Here is a 23,033-nt window from a genome sequence, read left to right as displayed (position 1 = left end):
CAGACATTATCATTTAGATATTCAACAAATTCTTGCAAGTATCCAGCATCAGCCCGCCACACCAACCAGCAGTCGTCCAGATAACGTCTCCACATGTCCATTTCCACCTGAAAAATGTTATGTGATAAGTCATAGATCAAGAATTCCTCAACATAGGCCATGAAAAGGTCAGCATATATGGGGGCAAAAGATGCCCCCATAGCTGTTCCTTGAAGCTGCCAATAACATTGGCCCTGGAAGTACAGGACATTCTTATTCAACACATGCTCGGACATACAAATCAAAAGGGTGTTAAATCCCGATGAATAAAGATTTACCCTTTCCAACCAATATTGTAAAGATTGGAGACCCGCCCAATGGGGTATACTTGTATATAGTGATTTTACATCCAAGGTACATAAGTACCACTCAGGTTCCAATTGGATTTCCCTAATTAACTGTAGAAACTGTGTGGTATCCTGCAATCTAGATCTAATGTGTCCCAACAAGGGTTTAAGATATTTAGTAAGAAAGGCTGAAAGGGGTTCAGTCAGAGAGCCTATTCCAGATACTATGGGTCTACCCGGTGGATTTTCCAAGGACTTGTGAATTTTGGGTAAAAGATATAGTATCTGTTTAGATGGTTCAGACACTTTAAGTGAGTCCAAGCACTTCTTGTTAATAATGCCTTCCTCAAAGGCCAACTGCAAAAAGGCATCTATCTCATCCTTAAATACTGGTGTGGGATCTATAGACATGTGCATATAGCACTTGACATCTGACAATTGAGTTAGCCCTTCATGAATATAGTCCGCAGTGTTCCAAACCACAACTGCACCTCCCTTATCAGCGGGACAATAACTATTTCCTTATTTTCACACAAGGTATTCAAAGCTATCCTATCATCATCCGATAGATTACTAGCCAGCATAATGTGTCCCATATTTTGGAAATGAATATCCCTCAAAATGGAGTCCATAAAATAGATACGTGTTTGCTCATAGGGGTTGAAAGGAAGACTTGCCAAACGGAAGTCCTCAGATGATTCTGACCTGTCATTCTCAAAAAACAGCCTCAAATTTAGCATCCTACAAAAATCATGCAAATCCTGTACTATGTGATATTCTTGACTAAAGAAAGAAGGAATAAAGTTCAAACCTTTATTCAACAGTGCAACCTGCTCATCCGTTAATATAGTCTTAGATAAATTCAACACATTCTGGGTGATTCCAGATGAATTTCCTATTTCAGGAAATTGTCCAAAAGGCCTTGTAGGGAGACCGGAGTGACCACTCTTTCTGTGCTTTCTGCCACCCCGATGTCCCCTACCCCTTCTAAAGGGGAAGTTTTGTTAGTTCTCTTCCTGTTAGGTGAAGCCCTCTCACCTGGACCCTCAAAATCCGTAAGGGAAGATTCATCACCAGATGTACTATATGAACTATCACCCTTATTTTTAAGAATTGACCGTGGTCTTTTTTGGTGCGACTGGGCCCTGTTTTAACCTGATTATTATCCGCAAATCTGACCGATCTGCTTAAATCAAATGGTTTCCCCCGTTGATAGTCAGAAAAATCACGGTGAAATTTCTTAATTTTTCGTTCTTTTAAAGTTTTTTCGTGCTCCATCAGTTCTGAGGATAATTTTTTAATATTGTCCTGATATTTAGTGGAAGATTCAAACTTTAGAGCCTCTGAACATATATTTTTTACTTCTAATATATTTGAATCTACTGTCCTTTCATAATATTGTAACAGTATGTTCACAAATGTCATGGATCCTGTCTGAAGTGCCTCCTGCCAATCATGGTTGAGTTTATCATCTGGCTTCCCAACTAGAGGTTGAGTTCGTATACGTAGACCTCTGGGAGCCATATTCTGGGCCGAATATGCTTTAAATAACTTAAGATGCCAGATGTTTGATCTCAGCGTCTTAAATGCTTTTGTGATTGTGTGAAAAAACATATCACAATCAACCACAGATGTCTTGGCCAAACTGCCCGGATCATTGCTTGGCAATCGATCAATACCAAATACTGCTATATCTTGCCGATCAGCACATAATCCAGAAAGAATGGTGTTAAGATCCATGTTGTACACACTGTTGAAATATATTACTGGTATGGACTGATGGAACACCAAAAATATAATTAGAGGTCAAATATGATGATTATGAAACCCAGTAAAATCAAAATGAATGGAAATTTATCCACCAATCTTTGATGATAGGACACAGGGGTGGCAGAAAGCACAAAAAAAGTTGAAAAAAGAGATCAGTATCAGATAGTCCCTAACATAGGTGAAGATCCAATTATAGGATAAAAAGTAAATTAAGGCTGTATGATATAACACTAATGACTTATATATGAGACAAGGTAAACCAACCAACATTGAATGGTTTGTATATTCAATGTTAAAATCAGGGTCCAATAGATCCTGAAAATGAGCCCCAATAGGCCAACCTACCACCTGTAGGTCATAACCATAGTCAAATGTTGTGAACCCACACTACGAGAATTGCTGAACTAGCAATAAGTCAAAAAAATTTTTTGTATTTCTTGTGGTCCTGTACTTTCAAGACCCTGAACTGTTTTATCAAAAGTATAACCTAAATGGTCAAAAATGTAACAAACAATAAAGCAACAAGCCAATATAGGATTTATGAAAAACTCTTGAAATAATCAGCCGATGTTATTTTTCTCAAATACTATACTACTAATATCACAGCCAAATTATTTCAATAATTAGTGGATACTCAATTAAGGTATATAGTAGTACCTGTACCAAATATATGGCCAGCGAATACACACACCACAAAACTGAGAATGTCAAAATTCAATTTTTAATAATGCTCAGGGGACCGAGCAGTGGTTCATTTCAAAAAAGGGGATGAGAGCTGACCATTGGTAATGGTTGACAATTGTAACAATTGAATATATTACAATAATATAGCTGGTATTTCCATCTATATCTTATATTCCCAACACAAAAATTATAGTTTCCAATATGTGAAATGGGAACTGTTATACTATATCAAAACTATTCTATCCAGCTAATAACCAAATATTCAAAGACTACAATAACATCTTTATCCATTTGGGTACTCATAAAATATATGTAATTTTCATACACCAACTATTCACTAGTAACAACAGAGATTCTTTCCAAAGGAAACAAAATCTGGCACTCGGTGATTACTATCCACAATAACTACTGTATAAAAATTACAATAGTATATCTTGTATTTTCATTCATATCTTGTATACCCAAACACAAATGTTATAGTTCACAATTATCAAAAACCAGACTAAAGTGATATATCACAACCATTCCTATCCTGCTGATAGACAAATCTTGAAGGGCCACTCTAATATCACCCTTCAAAATTAGTCAATATAAATTTGGTTCATAAACTATGTACTAATGACAATATAGAGGAAACAAAGATTGTGTATTCAATATAGTAAACCAGCTGTTGTAGATATATATCTCTCTCCCCAGTGCCTTAGGCTTAAATGCCTGAACATATGGTTGCAAGTTATCAAATAATAGGCTGTAATGGTATATCACAACTATTCTTGTCCTGTTAATAAACAAATGTTATAGAACCACTCTGATGTCTTCCTTCCAAAAATAATTATTAAAAATTCCTTTCATGAACTGTGTACTAATAACAGTATGGAAAAACAGAGGATTATGTATTCACTACAGTAAAAGAAACTGTTATATATATGTATCTATAATAGCTTAGGATTTGATACCTAAACATATGATATATACCACATGAACAAAAAAACCCCCAAGTATGTTGTTTAAATTCCAACAGGATATGTTATCAAATCTGGTCCCGAATTGAAATGGTTATTATATAGTACCTCCCTTGACCAAAACAACAGTTGAGAGATCTTGATGTAAATTATTCCCACATTTATAATCTAATTGAATATTAAATTTGTTGTTCCCCTACTCCGTGTCTTATTCCCACATCATAATCCTATTACTGGGTATGATATGTTCATGACTGATTTTGCCTACTATTAACTTCTTTATGTATACATAAATATACATAGTTTTATACACTTGTATATTCTATCTAATGTGTTCAATACATGTTCTATTATGATATGGCTAGTCCAATAGATAGCATGGATTTTTTGACTCTTTGTTCCTCTAACTAAAAATCGTTGTATGGCTTGTCACAGTGGTACACCCACATGGGATTATTAAATCAAATAACATGTACTAATATTGTATTATTGACATGTTTGAACATTTAGAATGTGTTTGGCTATATTTTAACTGATGGTTAATTCTCCTGTGATGGATGGACCATAGTTGAGTGCACATACTCACTATTATTGTACAACTATATGATTTATTTCAAGTGCCCTTAAACCTGTCTTGCAAGCAATTTTTCAAAACTTATTAGTATTCATGAGCTCATCTATTTGATTGGCTCCTGATATGTATTTAAAGGTTGATGCAAATGAACTTGATGACATTGTTTTACACTGAAGAAGGCTGTTAGCCGAAACTAGTTTGTTATATTCTTCAATATTAAATAAATATATTGAACTCTGTGCTGCCTTGCTGGTCTATTTGGAGCTGTTAACTTGGTTTGGACCGTGCATCCCCTCGTGCACAGGACTTGGTATAGACTGTTTGGTCACCAGCTGACCCATAATGTGAGGGAGGGTACACAGCTGGGCAGATGTGTCCATAACAAAATACACGAGAAATGTAGATATCTAGCGACCGTATGTCCGAATTATATCCCACAAGGCATGTAATAGTCACATACAAAAGGTATGTCCTTATTTCACATACCAAATGCGATAGGAAATAGAATAAGCATGTAAACGAAACAGAAGGAGCATGCAAACAGCCACAACAATGACGCATGTAGGCTGAAAGGAACAGTATTATCTGTACCGTCGACTAGGATTACCACCTGTCCCACTTTTGCGAGCGACAGTCCCTCCTTTAGTATCTTTCCGGACTTTGCAAAACCTAACAAAAAACAAGGCAGATGGCTCAAAATCTTGTAAACAGTAATAAAAATAAAAAAGCAAGCCACCAAGGTAGTATTTGCATGAAACACTAGTTTATTTAACATTAAATGCTGTCAAAGTAAAACCAACTAAGCGCTTTTGCCAAGAAAACATGAATTGGCTTCATCAGAGTCACTCAATTACGATGCAGCTTCCTTTATATACCCTAATTAATTAAGCAACTGTTCATAATTTTGCTTGCATCAATGAAATTACTAGTGTTTCATGCAAATACTGCCTTGGTGGCTCACTTTTTTATTTTTATTACTGTTTACTTTGTAAAACCTGTCTGGATGCTTAGGAGCAGGGGATTGAGAATCTGGGTTTTTAGAGGCAGCCAGGAAAGCATCCAGGAAGGCATGATGCACTAGAGGGATTGCAGACGGGTTAGGAGACTCTAATTGTAAGAGGTCATAATACCTCTTTTGAGTCTCAGTGACTTGGCTGCAGTCCCACTTGAAAAAGTTCTTCATCTGTACAGTAGTCTCTCCAAAGGTGATGTCTTCCCCTGGGGATTCAGTACCATTAGAATAGTCCTCTGTTGAAGCATACCCCAGAGGGGATGCAATTTGTGAAGTGTAAGTAAGGAACTCATCCCATAATGAGTCTTCTTTCTTCAGAGGATATGACAGTAAGCAGTTTACAATTAGGGGTAGACACTGAAGGGGCCTAGGTCAGAGTGGAGGCCTGGCATAAGGCAAGAAAAGACGTTCAGTAGGCCTTTGGTGAAGGCCTGCTATTCAGGCACCTGGTCTGAAGGTGCAGAAACCAGAGAATGAGCAATATGCTTAGTCTTTTCCTTCTTCTTTTTGTGGCCGTCTGACACAGAAGAATCAGAGATGTGGTGCAGGGCTGGTGGGCTGGGTGGCACTCCACAATCCGAACTTAGTAACCCAAAAAAAAAAAACACTTCACAAAATGTAAAGCACACTGGACATGAAAGCTGAATTCCAGACTCTTTATTCCATAGGTTAAGCGCTATCATTGTTTAATTGTTCAATTATATATGTGTTAAGGTGTATATATAAGGGTTGAGATTTTGTCATCAGTTGTTCTGAAGAATTTCAACAGAAGTTGGATGAAAGTGCTTAACCTGTGGAATAAAGAGTTTGGAATTCAGCTTTTGTGTCCAGGGTGCTTTACATTTTGTGAAGTGGCACTCCACAATGTCCGAAGCAACATCCTCGCATACAATAATTTGGGAAACCCCACGCAGGCCCTCAGAAATTATAAGCATAGGTTCCTCCCCAGTGCCCGAGTTCGATGCCTTGCCACTCCCTGTGGGACATGCCAATGGCTTCTTTGATGGCCTGATCCTGGATACCCACAAAAGGAAGATCTGCAGATTGTGACTTAGACTCTGGGTCTTCACTGGCCTTGAGAGGTACGGCCAGAATAGAGGGCTCAGCCATAGGATCAGGCCCCAATTTTCTGGCCTTTTTAATGGGAAACTCATCCGAGGGACCCAGTGTCAGATCCATGTCTTTGGTTAGACGTTTCAAGCATTGATTCTCTAAGTACAGCTTTAATGCAGCGAGACAACTGCTAAAGGTTTTGGGGACAAGAAATGTGGTCGTGGTCTTGGCCTAAGCAAAACAGGCAGAGCTCATCGAGTCTTTATGTGGAATCCGCCTTCCACACTGAAACATGCCCTTTCTACCTGACATGAAATCCAAAACAGAGCAGCAAACAATAATCAAAAACTCCTGTGGGGTAATTATCAGAAACAGCACAAAGTCACTTTAGCAAGCGAGTGAAGACCAGAGCTGGCGGTCACGCATGCGGCAGAAAAGTTCTGAGTTAGATGCGTGCTGACGTCAGTTTTGTACCAGATGTCTGTTTATGGCCGACGTTTGCAGAGAGACGTGGGACATTGCATGTACCCGCACAGTAGCATCAGTCTTTTGTAAAACGGCTGGATGTATGTGAGTCCACTGGAGGCAGACTCCATTATGTTAGGAATACAGCAGCATATGAATAGAAAGACATCATTTGGGATATCTCCTGCATGAATGTATGATCTCTTCTGTGTCTTTAACCAAGCTTGTCACAGGCCCTGCAGCAAAATTATTTGGCTGATTAACTGTATTTTTAAAGACTATTTGGAGTATAAATGTGCTTTTTTTTGTTTATGGTCACACTTAGGGAAAAGTTAATTAATTTTTTTCAGCTTATTGCCTGAGTATGCCATAAAAGTGCATGTAGATTTACACATACCACAAGACAGCATTAGTGCTTTACGCAGGGATTTAATTTTAATTCTCTGGTTTTAACTGTATTACACCTTGTGTCTGTATCAAATGTGAAATACTTTTGCCTTGAATATTCAGACTGTATGGTTGCATGAACTGTTAAGCTCTGATTACACCTCTACTGCACCTGCAAACATTTCAGGTTCTGTTTGCTTATTAGATTCAATAGGTTCATAGGTTCATAGGTAGGTACTAGGATATCTGCCTGAAGGCATTTATAAGCCTAGCCAGAATGTGTTGGCTTTCACCACCCCCTTAGATTAGTTCCCTGTGCCTCTATCCAGCAGAGCCACTGAAGTGATCCTCGAGGAAAAGTTTCTGTTTCCCATCCACTCGTCAAGGTTTCTCTTGAAGAGTGTTAGTAGGAGCTCTGCTTAATGTAGATTGGAATCTTGTTCCAAAGCATGTGAAATCTCTGGGACAGGAATCTATCCCTCCAGCACATCCTATTTATTGTTGTGGTGAGGTTTAGATCCCTAGAGCGTGTGGCTCGAGGGGATATGGTTTTCTTTAGGTGGAGCATGTCCATCAATTCTGGGTTGGACATGGCTTTGTATGTCATGCAGAGATCACCTCTGAGTAGGTGGTATGCAACCGAGTACAGCTGGAGTTTCTTCAATCGAGCTGCATAGGGCATCTGTTTGAGGCCAGTGATCCTCTTGGTGAAGTACTTCTGTGGTCTTTCCAGCTGTTGCAGGTGTCTTGTAAGGTACATCCCAAATGGGTTGTTGTACTCTATGATGGGTCTGATGAGTGATGAGTAGAGGGGTACAATGACCTCTTTTGATCTGGATGCGAACCCTTTTGTGATTAGGTGGGCCACATAGAAGGATTTTTGAACCACTTTGGCAGTGTGATTATCAAAGGAGAGATTACTATCTACTTGAGTCCCCAGATCCCTTATTCTGTCTTCCGTATTTAGGGGACTACCACCTATGTGGTAGTTTATGGGTACTTTGTTTTCTCCAAAGGGGATGACTATGCACTTTTTGGCATTTAGCTTGAGGCCATGATTTTGACACCAGGTATCCGTCTCAGTGAGACCCTTCTGGAGGATGTCTGTGTCAGCCAGAGAGTCAATTATAGCCCCTAGTTTGCAGTTGTCTGTGAACTTGGTCAGCCATAGTCCTCCTGTGTTTGCCTGTACCTCTGAAAAGTATATGCCGAACAGGAGGGGTCCTAGGACCGAACCCTGGGGAACGCCACTTGTAACCCGTTTAGAGGCGGACCTAGCTCCCGCAACTCTCACCATGTGGGTTCTGTCCATGAGCCAGTTGGCAACCCATCTTGTGACATGGGGTTTATGTTCAGGCTGGTGAGCTTGTCTATAATACCAGAATGGGGAATGGTGTCGAAGGCCTTTGTAAGGTCTAGGTAGGCTGGGTGTACCATCTTTCCCCTCATCTATAGCCTTGGCAGCTGTCTCAATGAAGTCCACCAGGTTTAGGAGGCATGATCTGCCCTTAACAAAGCCGAACTGGGTAGGGTCCAAGGTTTGGAGGTTCCCAATGTCTCTATTAATGAGTTCCATGATGATGCACTCCATAGCCTTACAGACCAAGCTAGTCAGGCTTATAGGGCGATAGTTCCTGTGGTCTGTTGTGGCTCCAATTTTGTGTAGCGGAATAACCGTTGCTGTGCGCCACTCTATGAGTATGTAGCCTGTGGAGAGGCTGAGTTTGAACAGTGTGTTTAGGTGAGGGGTTAGTTCATCTTTGAGCTCATGTAGGACGTAGCCTGGGACACCATCCGGTCTCATTGATGCTGTGTTTTTGGCTTTGGAGAGGTCTCTTTTAACCTGAGTGTCTGTGATTTCAGTGGCTCTACATTCTTCTGGTATGGTTTTGGGCCCTTTTGGGGGTGAAAGATGGGTGAAGTGTGCACTGAACCTGTCTGCCAGGATGTTGGTGATATCAGTCGGTTCAGTGTATTTTGTGCCATTCTGCAATAACTCTGAGCAGATCTGAGTATTGCCACTTAGATTCTTGACATAGCTAAAGAATGCCTTGTGGTTATCTTTGGAGTCCTTGGCAATTTTTCTTTCGAAGCTAGCCTTAGATGATTTTATGAAGGATCATAGTTTCTTGCTGATACTGATCAGGGATGTCTTCTCTTCTTGGGATTTTACTCTTTTCTGTACTAGTTTCCTCCTTCTGTTGTATAGCTTGTTTATGGCAGGGGTCCACCAGACTGGTTTCCTTTTCTTGGAGGAGTGAGTCTTGGTTTTGCTTGGGATAGCAAGATCCATGCATTCTTGTAGGTACCCGTAGAATGCATTAGTAAAGGATTTTGCAGCTTGGACAACGTTATCCTTTAGCATGGGGGTTTTGAAAGTTTCTGCCTCGGTCTTAAGTAACGTGAAGTTTGCTTTTGAAAAGTTTTTCACGGTGGTTTCCTTGTCCGGAGGTGGGGGCGGAATGTGGATATCCAGAGTGATTTGTTTATGGTCAGATCTAACCAGCGAGGGGTTGACCTCTGGTGTGGAACACCGGTCGCCCATGTTGGTGATAACCAGGTCCAATATGTTGTCACCTCTGGTGGGAGTGTTGACCAGTTGATCCAGGGCATTTGAGTTTATAAATTCTAGGAAATGTTGGGCAAGGGAGTTAGTACTTGAGTAATTTTCCCAGTTAATGTTTGGGTAATTGAAATCACCCAATATTAGGGTGTTTGGTAGGACCTTTATGTTTCCCAGTGTTTCCAGAAATGCGGAATGGGGGTCCTGGGGCATGGTGGGTGATCTGTAGCAAGCTACAATTTGAATTGCAGTTTTGCTTGTTGTTAGTTGCACGTGGATGATTTCTGAAGCATCATGCTGTACCACTAACCTGGAGGTGTGGGTATCCTTGATGAATATGGATACGCCCCCGCCTTTTGTATTTCAGTTCAGGTACTGTGGCTGAAATGTATGGTATGAGTTGTAGCCTGGTAGTGCTGGGGTGCTGTCTGGAGCCTTAAACCAGGTTTCTGCTACTGCACATATATCGATTTTTTCAATACTGAGGAGTGCCTCGAGTGCATGCATTTTGAGGTTTAGACTTCTGGCATTGAGTAGCATTACCCTCAGTTTTTTGTTACTTGTGCGGCGGTGGGTTTGTTGAGCCTTGCCTAAAAAAGGCACTATGGGGATGGCAAGAGCCTTGGCCAGTATTCGAAAGCCTAAGGGTGACAGGTGCAAGCCATCTCTAGCGAAGCAGCATGGCTTATCGACCATGTCATCCCAGGTGAACAGACACTGGATCCCCTTTGAACGACACCAGAAACTTAGCCAGTGGTTGAAATTGATAATTTTTTTTTATACCGTGCTATCATTCTTGGTGAGGGCAGGATGCTACTCAGGGTCAGGGTCATCCTTTAAATATGTAAATATTTTAATTGACTATTTTTGTACTCACTACTGACCTCCCAGAGAAGCTACAATCTGGTTATGAGCTTTGTATTCATTTTGCCATGCTTGTAACCACATTTCATGCATAGAGCTTTATTGCTAAACATATGTTTATTTCTTGATACTTTCTGGGATTACAGTATGGCCTTATTTGTATTTTTATTATGTTTAAAAGCAGTTAATTTTATTTTCTTCAATATTAGTTTATGCCTTTATTTTATACATTGACAACTTTTCACAAATCCCTTTTAATTGTATGGTCATAACATCATTTGACTGCAGGGATCCACTGCTGTTTCTAGTGTTAAATTGGACTCGTCAGCAGTCTGCCCTTGACTTGATTATCTATGATGCCATAGACAATTCTCTCTCTCTCTCTCTCTCTCTCTCTTTCTCTCTTATCAGTGAATCATGCAATTCACTTCACTCATATTTCCTCCTTCTGTTTTTGAGCCAAGTTTCACATGCAACCATAGTTTCTTGAGTATCTTATATTTTGGTAAGGATTACATGTCTTAAATATGGAAGTGTTTTCCAATATGTCTGAAATTTACCTCTCATTGCTATCAAGTTATCTTTTTTTACCCATCTTCGAAGCTAAAAGTATTAAACACCTTAATGGCTTCCTCATGTAAGATCTTCCATACTGGAATTTCCAGCTGCACCCTGGACTTTATTCATTTTCTTGCAATTCCACTTGCAGTGAGACTGTTGAATCCAGATCTTAATTTTCATGCCATTTACCATACAACTTCAGATACACTGGTGGTTTTAATGCAGACATGCTAAACTAAAATGATGGGAATATCTTGCTAACAAAAACTGAAAGGTATTAGCGACTTACACTTTTTCCTTGTGAAATATGACAATGTGATTACAATGCCATTGTTATTACATTCTGAGAACAAGAAACAAAATGCAAAAATGTTATTTTTACTGCTGTGATAACAGGTATTTTAACATTACTTGTGGTGAAAAATGAAATTCAATAATCATTTAGTGAAATTTTACTTTGAAATATGAAAAAAAATACTTGCAGGCTGCTTCATGTGGCTTCTTGTATATTTTAGGTGCACAAGGGAAATAATTCTGATCTGGTCCTCTTCCCAATGACAGAAGTTACAGAGTGAATGACCATCAGAAAGGCAGGCAGCCAGCATATGGTTATATAAAGTACCTCTGTGTAAGTAAACTTACCACAACAGTAGATGTTGAAGTGATTACTGCTGCACTAGCCTAACCTATATGGGTTATATCCTGGAAAGATATAATAGCCAGCCAGCTTCAAAAGCTTCAGGGCAACTTCCACTCCCTAAAACATTTAGTCAGCTCAAGCTGAAATGACTAAAAAGACAGATTTGTTCACCAAGGCCTTCAGAGCTTTCATACCAACTGAGAGAGGGAGGCTGAGTCTTGAAAGGACAATGCTAGAAACAACAAAAAATAAAAGTACGCACCCTGGCAAAAGCAGCAGAGATTATCCAGACATCTAACATTATGGTACATTTTATTTATACAGCTGTATTATGTTCTTCATATTGATCGCTGGTTAGATTACCGTAGCTTGCAAATTCTGGGAGGTAGAAGAAGAAGAGTGCAGGAACACCTGCTACTAGCAAAGCCTGACCTAGTACTAGAGAAGAAATCAAGCTTATAGTGCATTGTAAAAGTATGTGCAGAGAACCAAGTTACCCCTTCTAGAATTGTAGCTTGCTACAGATCCCCCACCATGCCCCAGGATTCTCACTCCTCATTTCTTGATACACTGGAAAATATTAGGGTACAACCTAACACCCTAGTAATGGGCGATTTCAACTACCCCACCATTAACTGGGAAAACTACTCATGTACCAACTCTTGTGCTCAACGTTTTCTGGAATTCATAAATTCCAATGGCTTGGATCATCTTATCCACACCCCCACCAGGGGCAGCAATATCCTAGACCTGGTCATTACCAACATGGGCAACTTTTTGGTTCCACACCAGAGGTCAATTCCTTGTTGATCAGTTCTGGCCACAAGCAAATCATCCTAGACATCCACATCCCCAGCCTCACCCCCATTAGGGAAACCACCGTAAAAAATTTCTCCAAAGCCAACTTCACGCTTCTTAAGACAGAAGTGGCAAATTTCATGACACCCATGCTGACGGCAATAGAGATACGACTGCTGAATCCTATACAATTGCACTTTATAAGCACTTACACGAGTGCATGGATCGTCCAATCCCTAACAGAACCAAGATGCTATCCTCCAAAAAGGAAGCCAATCTGGTGGTCCCCTGCTATAAACAAACTGTACAACAGAAGAAAGAAACTGTTGCAAAAAAGAGTAAAATCCCATGATTGGAGGTACTCCGTGGTCAGCCTCAGTAAGAAGCTGAGATCCCTCATAAAATCCTCCAAAGCTAGTTATGAAAACAAAATCGCCACTGATTCTAAAGACAACCACAAAGCATTCTATAGCTATGTCAAGAATCTCCATGGCAACACTCAGATCTGCTCTGAGTTACAGCACAATGGCACTAAATATACAGAACCAACTGATATTGCCAACATCCTGGCAGATAGGTTCAGTGCTAACTTTACCCCTCTCTCATCCCCTAAAGGGCCCATCTCTATACCGGAAAGCAAAGTACCTGTAATTACAGCTGCACAGGTAAAAAACATACTCTCCAAAGCCAAGAACACAGCATCCATGGGTCCTGACAACATCCCAGGCTGCGTTCTACATGAACTACAGAACGAACTGGCACCCCACCTAAGTACCACGTTCAGTCATAGCCTCACCTCAGGCTTTGTGCCCACTGAATGGCACACAGCAACAGTTATCCCACTCCACAAAGGGGGAGCCACCACAGACCCCGGGAACTACCGCCCCATTAGCCTGACGAGCCTGGTCTGCAAGGCTATGGAGCGTATAATCATGGAATTTATAAACAATGACATTGGTAATCTCCAAACTTTGGACCCTACCCAGTTCGGGTTTGTAAAAGGCAGACCATATCTCCTAAACCTGATAGACTTCTGTGAAGCAGTCACCAAAGCTGTAGATGAGGGTAAGGTGGTACACACAGCCTAGCTCGATCTCACCAAGGCTTTCAGCACCATCCCCCACTCTGGAATTATAGACAAACTCACTGAACTAGGTATAAATCCATATGTTACAAGATGGGTTGCCAACTGGCTCACTGACCGAACCCACACTGTGAAAGTAGCAGATTCTAAATCCAACTTCAGGCCAGTGACAAGTGGAGTACCACAGGGTTCAGTCCTAGGTTCTCTCCTGTTTGGTATCTACTTCTCTGAAGTACAGGCCAACAAAGAAGGTCTTTGGCTAACAAAGTTCACAGATGACTGCAAACTAGGAGCCATAATCAAATCTCCTAACGATGTGGACATCCTACAAAAGGGCCTCACTGAGACAGATGCCTGGTGTCAAAGCCATGGCCTCAAGCTCAATGCCAAAAAGTGCATTGTCATCCCTTTTGGTAAAAACTCTGTACCCATGAACTACCACATAGGCAGTAGTCTACTTAACACCGAAAGTGTGATAAAAGACCTTGGGACATAGGTGGACAGTAGTCTCTCCTTTGATAATCATATCGCCACAGTAGTCAGGAAATCCTTCTATGTGGCACACCTCATCACAAAAGGTTTCTCATCCAGGAAAAAAGAGGTCATTGTTTCCCTCTACTTGACATTCGTTAGACCCATTATAAAGTACAACGCCCCTTTTGTATGTACCTCACAAGACATCTACAACAACTGGAAAGGCCACAGAAATACATCACAAAGAGGATTACCAGCCTCAAACAGATGCCCTATGCCGACCGTCTCAAAAAACTCCAGCTATACACTGTCGCATATCACCTACTCAGAGGCGATCTCTACCTAACATACAAAGCTATGTCAAACCCAGAGCTGTTTGACATGCTCCACGTAAAGAAATCCCAATCCCTCCAAGCTACACGCTCTAGGGACCTAAACCTTGTCACCACAATAAACAGAACATGCTGGAGGGATAGATTCCTATCTCAGAGTCTTCCCATACTCTGGAACAAACTATCTATCTATATCAAACAAAGCTCCTCATTAGCACTCTTCAAGAAAAATCTTGATGATTGGATGGGAGATAGGAAATTCACTTCTGTGGCTCTGCTCGACAGCGGCACAGGAAAATAATTTTCTTGGATGGCAAAAGCCAGGGTACTGTTTGGATAGGCTTACATAGGCCCTAGGGCCAATAGCCTAGTACCTACCTATGAACCTATGAACCTATGAATACCTCTAGAAGACACCCCTTACCAGAAAGCTATAGTATAGATGAAGCCAAGGCCCTGGTACAGTGGGCCATAATCCTGCCTGGAATTGTTTGGTTGTGGTAAGCATAACAAAAGATAATAGCTTTAATCAACAATTTGGAAATAGTCTGTTTTGACACAGGTTATCCCTTCTTCTAACCTTCTGAAGAAATGAACAATTGATCCAAAGATCTGAAAAATTTAGTTCTATCAAAATAATACCTGAATTGTCTGTGCACATTCAGTGTATGGAATATCCTTTCTCCCTAATTTTTGGGTTCAGGAAAGAAAATGTTGAGATGGATAGTTTGGCTTAAAGTAAGTATTAGTTCTCCAAGAATCCCTGTCCCTATGGAATATGAGGTAGGGTTGATTCACCATAAGAGCTTGCAACACATGTATACTTCTTGTAGAGGTCAGAGTAATCAGTAAAACTGTTTTCCATATTAAGAATCTCAAGTCAGCCAGGCTAGCTGGTTCAAATAGAGCAAGTGTTAGCAAATTAAGATCCCATGAAGAGGCTACTGGTTTTCTAGAGGCCTCTAGTGGAAAACCCCTTTCAAAAACATTTTAAATGCATTGAAAGAGGAGAGTCCATAGGTTGCCATGCTGAAATGCCCAATTAATGAACCTTGATGGAGAGGTAAGAAAGGCCATAGGATAGTAACTCACACAAATATTGTAAAATCAGACAACAGCTAGCCCTGAATGGGTGCTGTTTATGTTGTTGGCATCAAATAGAAAATCTTTTCCATTTGATAATATATGACTTTCTACTAGCAGGCTTTCTTGCTTCCATTAATACCTGCTGCACATCCTCAGTAAACAGGTGCTTAAAGGGAATTAAGACCCTATCATCCAGGTACTTAGTTGAATTTGACTGTGATCAGGACTTATGTATCAAACACCCCTGATCTTGTGTGAGTCAATCCAGTCTGTGAGGAAGCTTGTGATAATTGCCTGTGGTCATTTTCAAAAGAAGGGAGAATCACTGTTGCCTGAGCCAGAAGCGAGTCACTACATTGATCTTGGTGGATTCCTTCCAAATATTCAGAAGTACTCTAAATATCTGTGGAAAGGGAGGAAAAAATACAGGTTCATTCCTCTCCAAGGAAAAGAAAAGAAAAGGCATCTATCTGTCTTCTAGGCTTTCTTGTATGGAGTCCTGGAGCATAATTTTACTAGCTGATTTTTCAGAGAGGAGGAAACAGGCCTCTCCACAGATGGATCAAATCTTGGAAGACCCCCTGATTTAGTTTCCATGAATAAGGGTCTGCTTTTTTACAGCCCAACTTATCTGCCACACAGTTTTGCTCTGATGGAATTTTGGATGCCTGTAGAGTGAGATTATGCTGTGTAGATTATCCCAAGCTACTCTGCAAAGGGGGTATGACCTGATTCCCCCTGCTTGTTGATGCACCGCATGACTATGGTGTTATCTGTATCAACCTGAAGAGGTCCAAGTAACCAAAGATGATTCAGAGACTTGAGTGCCTTGATCAGGGTAAGCATTTGTTTAATATATATATTTCTATCTATCTATCTATCTATGTAATATATAAATATATAGATGCCTGTTCATGTATGTCCTTGGCGTCCCACATACCTTGCACTTTTATCTCTCCTGAATCTGCTCCCCAAAGAAAGTCCTTGGTGACTGTGGTGACTGACTGCTTTGGAACAGGGAAGTAGAAGGGAATACTTTGATTTAAAGATATTTGCTGTCTCCACCAAAGCATTTTCCTTCTGAAAAACATCAGCACTGGAATTTGAAAAGACAAAGGATGTTGGTGCTGGGACCAAAGAGACTTCAGATACCATTTTATCTTTCTCATTTGGAGTCTGGCCAGGGGTATCATAAGAATCATAAATGACATGAGATCCAAAATCCTGAGGTATTCCCTCACAGTGACCAACACCCAAGTGGAACATTTTAGAAATAAATACAGATATAGATTGATTTTTTTTCCTGTGAAAGAAAATCTCTTTGAACTGAGGTATGTATCTGATACCCCAGGAACACAGTCCTGAGTAAACGAATCAAAAAAAGATTTTTGAATTTTCTCTTGGAATCTCAGCGTGTGTCAGAAATCCCTGACCCAAGTGAGATCCCCGACACTTTGAAAAAGACTCTGCAAAGATAAGCAGGTCATATAAATATGGAAATTGTGGATACCCTGTGACCTGCAATGAGATATAACTGGAGTTACAGATTTAATGACCACCACTGGTTTCCAAATAATTTTTGGAACTCCTTTGCCATTTATTCTTAAACATCTATTTACCTGCTTTTTGTTAAGACTGTTTTTTTTAATTTCTTTTTCTTTTTTTTACGAAAAACGGACAAGAGATTACAGAATCCTTTAGAAAATTTGGAAAAGGATGGCTGACTGTCTTAAGAGATTTCCTGTTTTAATTTAACCCTCACATCACAAATTAGGGGCCAAAAACTTAATTTCTTTCCAAAGGAGAATTTAAAACCTCATTTTTAACATCATCTTGGAGAGACTGAGAATGCAGACAAACTTCCTCAACACAGTACCAGTTGACAAAGACCATGAAGAAATATTGCGTCTATATTACATAATCAAACTTTTAAAAGTTCAAGTGTTATATGGTCAACACCATATGATTGAACTTTTAAAAGTTTGAAAATGTAATAAAAAAAAAAAATAAACTAAAGAAAAAACCTACCTGAATGGTTTAAGCAGGAGGGGCAAGCCCCCCTGCAACCCACACCCCCCCCCTTTTAAATATACCAACTCCGAGATCACACTACAGTGCAGAAAAGGGAAATCTTCCCATTACGCACTGTACAGAGATCTCCGTTGAAACATTTGAACTTTTAAAGTTCGATCATATGGTGTCGACCATATGACGTTCGAACTTTTAAGACTTCGACAACATGATATAGACCTGAAATATCAACTAAATTAAACACACACTGTAAACATTGAATAGTGACCTGTAAAATAGAACAAACTAAATTATTTAATGCAGATTTTTTTGTCACAAGAAGAAACTGCAGACAAAACAATCCTCATACTTTCACAGTTAGAATAAACCTTACCATATGAGCCTGATAATTCTAAATTCTGAAAATGAGAGTTGCTGAAGCATACACGTTTTCCATGCTTATCAATAATTTTCCCATCCTTTCAGAAAGACTAGGATAGGAATTAACCAAAATATTTAGCAGCAGTAGGATTAACTAAAGCATAGATGTTGGGTCAGTTTTGGGAAGAGTGTATAAAAACTTAAAGACTGAGGAACTTTATACATCCTATCTGCCTTTTTAGGGACAGCTGTCTTAATATGAGGAAAACTGCAGGCAGTAACACACATCATCCAAAGCTGACAGAAGTGGAGGAATAAGTGAAGGTTCTGGAAATTCCTTTTGTAACAGTTCAGAGTAATTTCTGAGAGACTAAAAAACTTCAAGTGTTCTCCCACTGAAAGCACAGGGCCATTCTGGAAATAGTCTCTAAGATAGCACCCCTCATTGGGAGAATCAATAACTGAGCTCTGAATAAGAAATCTAAGGAGAAAACCCTACATCTTTCCCCTCATCTTCATATCCAAATTCAGACTCTTGAATCTCTTCAAGAAAAGTGGTATCCCTCTTTCTTTTACCAGAAACTGTGTTATAAGAATGATCAATAGCCTGAGTTGAACCCTGAACCAGTCCTGTCCAAGGAATTCAAGCAGGAATAAATATATGTTTAGTTTTCTGTCTCTTTTTAACAGGAGAATGGGACCAACAGTGTTATTAATGGCTGCACCAACTTTCCCAGAGATGGGCGCAACATTCTGACAAACCAGGAAAACCTTCTGTGTTCCCTTTCCTAGGACCTGCAAGACTGCCCCTCCCTTGCCCACTGAGGGGACCTCAAAAACTGCATAAGACATGGCTAACCCCTGGCCCAGAGTGGCTGTAGGTGCTACACCAGAGGGATCTAGGGCAAAGGATGAGTGGTATGAAATACAACTAGTAGCCACAGCAGAGTCACCCACCTGCTGGTGAGGCAAATTGCTAGGCTGCTGTTGTGGTAAAGGCTGTTTACTTTTTTTTTTGTGGTTGGAAGTAGGACTGACCATGGGACTGATAGTTTGTTCCATGGTCAGTCTGAAAATGATTCCTCTTTCCTGAGGAAAACAAGCAGCAAAAGCCAGTAAAAAAATAAAGTCTTTAAAAGTCAGTTTAAAGTACTTTGCCAGCCCCCAAAAGTAAAATAAACTCCACAGAAAAAATGTTTTAAATACTTTTATAAACTGACATGAAAAAAGAGGGCTCCTGTTTAAAAGTACAATACGGCCTCATGACATTCCATTAAAATACAAACTAGCTTTCAAATAGCTTTCCTAAACAAGAAAGTGTTATCAAAGAAACATTTTTTAAAACAAGAAGGGAACTTATCTGCCCAGCAAAGGAACAGCAGAAGCCAAATGTTGATCCTCAAAAGCCTCAGAGGAGCATACTCTTTGAAAGAAGGAAAGCTCTGAAGGGCTTCGTGCTCAAACCTGTTTTTTTAGTCATCTCAGATCAAGCTGACTAATAGTTTGGGTGCATCAATGGAGCCCTGAAACATTGGAAGCTGGCCACCAATTATATGCTTGCCAATAGATTCAGTTACTACAGCAGTGATGAATATGAAGAACATATTAACTTTTCTTCAGGCACCATTTAATATATACACTCTTGGTAAAGGACTATTAAAAGCAGCGTATAACTATGCCTGGGCTGAGCCTGGAATTTGCCAGTATTGATCAGTATACTACCCCGGTAAACAAATATAAATAAACTAAAATAAATAAATGATGTGATTTAGGCAAAAGGTATGTACATTCTCAAGGCTTTATTAGAAGAGAGTAAGTGATATCTCACAATCATGACATTGCACCCATTTAAACTGTGCAGACCACATTTTCATTCCTAACCTATTCAATGTTTTTTTTTTTTTTTTTTTTTGAAAAAGTTGGTTTCATCATACATCCTATAAAAGCCGTGGGAATTGCTAGTCCTTCAGGTTGTCCATAGGTGTGTATGTGCATATGTGTGTTTGGGTGTAAAGTTGTGATCTTGTGACTGACAGGTGCCTCATATAAGACACATTATTCTGTTGCACCAAGTGAATATTGATCTAGGATAAATAAGTTCCATGGCTTGCCTGAGTTGGACTGAATGGATATGCTTTCTATCATCATGCCTCCTGTTTGATATTATTGTTGTACTACAATTATAGATTATTTATTTATATATTTTTCTTAAAATGATTATGTTATTATAACAAAATTGCAAAGGAAAAAGCACATTAAATTATATCTCAGAAAAATATGAAGTTAATGAGATTTATGTAAAATACAACCCCCCCCCAAAAAAAAAACAGCCTTACAAACTAAAAAATGCGACTTTTGGTTATATCTAGAAGCGGCATTCAAGGAACTACTACAGACTCTCTGATGTCACAGATATTCATATTAGTTTGCAAGGTATCTGCCATTAATTAGATTAAGCCAAGTTTATTAAATTTCACTAGTTATCTTTACCATGTAAAAGATATTCAGTGAAATCAGGTTCAAGAATTAAACTACTTGGTGCAAAGTAAATCTCTTAAGTTTGCGGATGAAGTGTAATTAGTTTCATCGGAATGAGAAGAAGTGTGTAGCCTACTAAATACTGTGCCAGCATCAAGTAACTGGACTGAATAGTGTGATCGGAGAAGACAGCATTTTCTCACCCTTCCTTTACCCTGCATTCCTCTAACTGCACTTCCATTCCATACATCTCTTTATTACAGACATCACTTCTGCACTTAAAGGGAGGCTTGCTTTTCCATGTACTACATTTCTTGGTGGGTATGATAATTATGTCTGTCAGAGTTGTATCTGCTTCTGTCCAAGAGGAACCATTAAAGATTGATACCAAGGTCAAAGTTAAATCTAAATTAAGTTTCCCCAGCCATACCTGAACTAGTAAATTTTAAGCAGTTTTGTGAACTAGTCTGAGGACCCTTTTCAGGTATACCCTCAAACATTATGGCAATACAGTAAAAATGTTGATAAACTTGCATGCATGCTTAACATCAGAGAACTGAATTGCAAATACTAAAGACATGACAGCAAGAAAAGCTGAGCTGCAGAAGACAGTTAATAGTACATAGTACAAGATATTTTACAGAAATTACTATCTGATTAGAATCACATACACAATAAGCACACCACATGCAAAATCAGCATTACAAGATAGTTTACAGTAAAGTAATGTTGAATGTCAAGAATATAATTCACGTCACAAGATAGTTTATAGTCTATAAAAACAGATCACAAGCAAGAACATAAAGTAACACTGGAGCCAGATAGGAGTGCTTTAAGCAGAGCATCCTAAGTGGTAAGGAATTTACACATTTCCAAAGTGTTAAAATTAATAATATCATCAGTCTTAGTGTGGTTGAGTCTGTTTTTATAGCTCTAATAAGCAAATGCTTGATCTGGGAAAAAAAAAACAAGATTAAGGTAAGCATTGCAGGCCAGATGATTAATGGTACATGTCCCTCCTTACAATAATATTCTTCAGTCCATAAAAATATCTAAGAACACACATACACTCTAATCCCTTAATAATGTGAAGCATTCCTTTCAATTAATAGCTCTAAGATAATCTTATTAATGAATGGAAACAGTTGATACTTACCTGTTTAACCATTACTACGTTTCCTTTCTGAGTTATAACTTACTATTTAAGACTTTCAAAATGGCTGACAAAAAGGAACATTATATTGAATTTTCTGTAGTCCAATTCAAAACCAAGAACTGACATTGATAATTATTTTAGTATCATTAGTATTAACTATGGTAATAAAAAAACAATAAAATATTTCTGCTTAGTTTCTTGCCACACCACATGAAAATTTCCATATATGTATTGTATTGTATTTCTATCCATTCTATATATTCCTTTATTGCATGCTATGTAATTACTTCAGAAGTATGTATACTTAAAATGTGATCTGTGTTTATCTTTGTACTTACTATTTGTTTACTTAAACTTTTTTTTTTTTGGTGAGCTTTTCTCCTCGGGTCTCTGCTGAAAAAGGGCTTTTAAGAACCTAGACAGACTAACCCGGTTAACAAATGTAAAAATAAAACTAAAAATAAATAAAAAAACATAAGTGCAATTATCACTTTAAGCATCTGTACTGATGAATGTGTTTAAGCTTATGCTCTAGTCAAACACAACAAAATGTAATCGAGTAAGTATTACTCTGCATTGTCCCCAGGTACGGATGAGGTACTGAAAAGCTACCCTGCAGTCTGTTTGTCCCTTGCTTAGCCCTGTTACAAATATCTGGCTTTTCAGTCCTCCTGTCCCCTGCCTTTATTGCAAGGCTGCAACACTGTGGGAGCAATTTAGTAGTAATTCCTGGCTTTCTTGTAAGGTCCTCATTTTTTCATGTTCTAAAATCTGTAATTGAAACTTCTTTATGTATCCAAAACTGTTTCCTTGGCAAACTTGTCCTTCTGGTATAATATCTGCAAAAGTACAAAACAGGATATCATCTTCACTCAGTAACAACTGCAGTTTTAATAAGCTTGAGCTAGTCAGCATGTACTGTTTTCAACATTTTATCCGATGATTCTTGTCATTTCTCTTGATTCGACAAACAAGAGGTCCTATTTGTCTGACTGCAGTATATGGTCCTTAGTTTGAAGCACAACAATCCCAAACACAAATCATTTTAACATGACCTGTTGACTACTCCTTAGTTGTATTATGTCAGCTATATGTGTAAACATTTTATATATTTTTCTGCATGACACACCACGGGATTCATGAAGTACGGCACAAGGCGTTAGGCTTGGGCCGACCGGGTGGCGTGAGGATGGCCCAGTAGTGCCAAATGCATAGTAATGAAGGCACGCTGCAGACACAGCCACGTGCACAGGAAAGGAGCGTGAGTGCATAGGGCATGTTGAAGTGCCGCACGGAGGCATGGAAACATCAGCTGTCGATGTGCAACCTAAAATGCTTGCATATAACAGGTTGCAAGATAGTAACCACGTCAG

Source organism: Protopterus annectens, chromosome 10.part0 (genome assembly GCF_019279795.1).
Source record: "Protopterus annectens isolate FY-2018-M chromosome 10.part0, PAN1.0, whole genome shotgun sequence".
In the NCBI taxonomy this organism is placed as follows: domain Eukaryota; kingdom Metazoa; phylum Chordata; order Ceratodontiformes; family Protopteridae; genus Protopterus; species Protopterus annectens.
The sequence above is the reverse complement of the archived record's forward strand: the minus strand, read 5'-3'. Positions refer to the sequence as shown.